Raw genomic sequence first — 3937 nt, forward strand, 5'->3', positions numbered from 1 at the left:
TGTATATATATATATATATATATATATATATATATATATATATATATATATATCTATATTATATGTATGTATGTATGTATGTATGTATAGACATGGAAGGGCGCAGGAACACATACGGGTCCAGTAAATACATTTATTATCAACACGTTTCTTGACCTAGGGTCACATGATTAGAACATCTATAGTTATACTATAAAAAAGGGAGCATTTAGCGTACATAATTAAAAGAAACAGACGCAAAATATAAGAACGTTTAAAATGGAAAATGTTAAACTTAAGTAATCTGTCACACTTAAATACATCTACGCATAAAAAAACAAGAACACTTACAATTAACTTTACAAAAAACTGAACTCAAGAGAATCAGTTCTTTAGGTTCCTTATCTGGGCCAATTATTTTGAAGTTGTCCATACGACAACTTCAAAATAATTGGCCAAGCCAAGGAAGAACCTGGAGAACTGCTTCTCTTGGAAAGTTTGAACATCCAAAGAATTGTACCCTCGTTAAATTGCCAATCATCGGCTGTTCATAGCATGACTCGATTGGTTGTTTGTATTTGTCCGCATTCTTCTTCTGTTCTTGAGTTGTTGTGTGTAATTTTAGCGTTTTCTCCCGTCCTGAGTTAAGTATATCTTAGTTTTACCAGACCACTGACCTGATTAACAGCTCTCCTAGGGCTGGCCCGAAGGATTAAATATTTTTACGTAGCTAGGAACCAATTGGTCACCTAGCAACGGGACCTACAGCTTATTGTGGGATACGAACCACAATATATAGCGAAATGAATTTCTATCACCAGAAATAAATTTCACCCTGACAGGTGCGCCTGTGTGCGCTTCCTTTTAAGTTCGATTTTAAATTCCTTTTTATTGAGTTCAGTTTACTGTAAAGTTCATTTAGAGTTTTCTTGGTTTTTTTTTAATGTGTAATAGTAATAACTGAAAGAACTTTTAAAGTAACAAAGAAAGATTCTTAATGCCATCATGTGCCTATTTCTGTGTCCGTCAGCTAAATTATTATGTTATTTGAAAATCTTCAAGGAAGAAAGTTCCTATTATAACTATGAAAGACTCTATCCACTCATATATTTTAACCCATTGCATATGAGAATATCCAGAAATAATCTGTAATTTAATAAATACATAATACTGTCAAACGTAAATGCAATCCTCGAGTGCATGTTGTAGAAGTTAACTAATTCAATATTTTAGAAAGTGTTCAAGAACTGAAGTTCCATTTGGAAGAACTAATGAAAAAGAATACAATTATTCAAATTTCGAATTTTGCCTGAACATAGACCCGCCAGCAAGGAGGAGAACCCATTGTCTCCAAAATACCTTTCAGGATTCCCATTAGCTTCAATTTTCCCATTTCCTTTCTACCACTCCAGGCAAATCCGTTTCCCATTTCCTTCCCTTCGCGTTACATTATCATAAAACCCGGGAATGGGATGTTGTACAAGCTGTGATGGCGAAAGGTGAAAACTGCGAGCGTAGAAATGTCGCCACAGAAGCCCCATGTTGAGGTTTTCCCTTCATTCAGGAGTCTGTTGTGGTCGTTGGGAGAATAGTGACCTCGAGGGAGTATTGGAACTCTTCCGTTTCAGAAAAATAAGGCTTTTTTTTCTCTCTCTCTCTCATCATTATGATATTAATTTCTTTTCATTCTTTGCCAGTATTGTTTTTGTTACTAATCATATGTTGTAAAGTTTTAAAATATTGAAAGTGAAGTGCAAAATCACAGCACTGAGCAATGAGCTTTTTATAAGATTCAATGCAATCACATGTTGAGTGAACTGGAATGTTCCCATGGAATGGTCAGTCTGTCAAGTTTTAAATCTTCGACTTTTGCCAAATAACATCACCCCGTTATTTTCTCAAATAACGATATCGCTTGCAGTTTGCCAAGTAAACATGATGTTTACACAGGGAAAGAAAAATCGTTATGTATTTCAACAAAAATCGAGAACTTTTCATTTGTCAAATATCTATGCGTTCTTCGGTTGTTATATTAACAGATTTATCTTCACTTTCTGTATATAAACTTGAATTTAAGCAAGCAAGCACTGGGTATGAATCATAATTATGACAAAAAATGTGTTCAATATACCATACAAGTCAGCACTCTCTCTCTCTCTCTCTCTCTCTCTCTCTCTCTCTCTCTATCTCTCTCTCTCTCTCGTGTCCTTTACCCAAGAGGACACTTATGATCACAGCAAAACTCCATTGAACCCACACGCAATGTCGACGCTTCTGGGTTTGTGTTGAATTAATATTTCCTGATGTTCAAACTTCCCATATTTCCCGGGAGCAGGCCATTACCTCAGTTCACCTTTACATTAAATCGAGCGAACGTCCGAAGTTTGACTTTATTCTGCCCTCCTCGGCAACACTAAATCCGGAAAGTTACAAACAAGAAGTTATGTCAATTAGCAAATGCAATCATCTGATAGTCTTCTTCTTCTTCTTCTTCTTAGCCCTGCATCCACTCTGTTTACTCTTCATCTTATTCTTCTTCTTCTTCTTCTGCTCCTCCTTATTCTTCTTCTTCTTCGTCTCTTATTCTTCCCCTTCTTCTTCTCCTACTTCTTCTTCTTCTCCTTCCCTTCTTCTTCCCCTTCTGCTTCTTCTTCTTCTTCTTCTTCTTCTCCTTCCCTTCTTCTCCTTCTTCTTCTTCTAAATTGCTTGGATGCTGTTATGTTCTCGAGCATTTTAACACTGTTGAGTTGTTGTTATAAGCAATGGAATTTGCCTTTTGTTTATCCCTCTAAAGTTATAATGATAATGAGCATGTGGTTCTTCCCAAAGTCTGTTTTAATACCTTTGTTCATAAAACTACTAATAAAGGAAAAGCTTGCTTTTCTGTCATCTATTTCCAATTAAGAGGTAGTTTTTTTCGGTTTTTGCACGTTTATGAAAGAAAAGTGTTTCTAGAATCATGAGCATCTTAAAAAAAAAAACAAAAAAAAAAAAATTTCATCCAGATGTTTCATTCCCTTCCAAAAGGGCTTTATTATTTTAATTTTTAGAAACTGACACGACTTTCCTCCAGTGGTGTTTTTGTCTGCTCCGATAGATGTCTACAACATCTCCAGTGGCCAGTTCCAGCCACTTCCTTTCTCCTTCTGTATCCCAAAAGAGCCTTTTGGTGACTTTCCCGTAGAGAGCATTAGAATAGATTTACTTTCTCCTCTTTTCAGTTCCATTGTGGTTCAGGGAGAGCCCATTCGCTGTCCCCGTCTACGAAAGGAGAAATCCTTTCTCCAAAGACGAGGTTTTCCAGAGGCTTTTGAGAGCATCCAGGGATTCGGCAAAAGCGAGTTTTGCCGGTCTCTCTCTTTCCAGATTTTTTATGAAAGCATTATATATTGAATGGCAAAATTACATATCATATTTATTTGATGTACATTCTTCAAAAGAAAAACAATTTATTTAGTGTACTTTGATTCAGCTTTTATTCGTCATTTTTTTTCATGGAAGTAATCTACTGATGCCCATTTCTGGGTAGCATAGATTCGATTTTCAATTACAAAGCAAGAGTTTTTGTTTAATAATTAGATTTTAGGGTTATAGTTTCAACCCTATGCATTCAAACTAACTGCAAGATAAAGAAATCGCAATTGTAATAGAATTCACATTTAATAGTATGGCTGTTAGCAGTCGCCAATACATTCGTTCCTTAAATCAGTCTATCCCCACGTGCTGATTTGCTACAGTTTCTTAACTTCCCTTTTTATAAATAAAAAAAAGGTCCTTCAGTAAACTTGTCATTCCCCTCTATATTCCACACAACCATCCTTTCATGGACTTGACGCCCTTTCGTTCTAAGGCTTTTTCTACCTCTTCTTGCTCAGTGATCTTTGGTCTCCTTCTCCTCCATCTGGCACAGACTTCCGAATGAGGCAATATTTTCACGAGCCTTTCAGTGGAACTTTCT

This window comes from Macrobrachium nipponense, chromosome 45 (genome assembly GCF_015104395.2).
Source record: "Macrobrachium nipponense isolate FS-2020 chromosome 45, ASM1510439v2, whole genome shotgun sequence".
NCBI classification, from domain to species: domain Eukaryota; kingdom Metazoa; phylum Arthropoda; class Malacostraca; order Decapoda; family Palaemonidae; genus Macrobrachium; species Macrobrachium nipponense.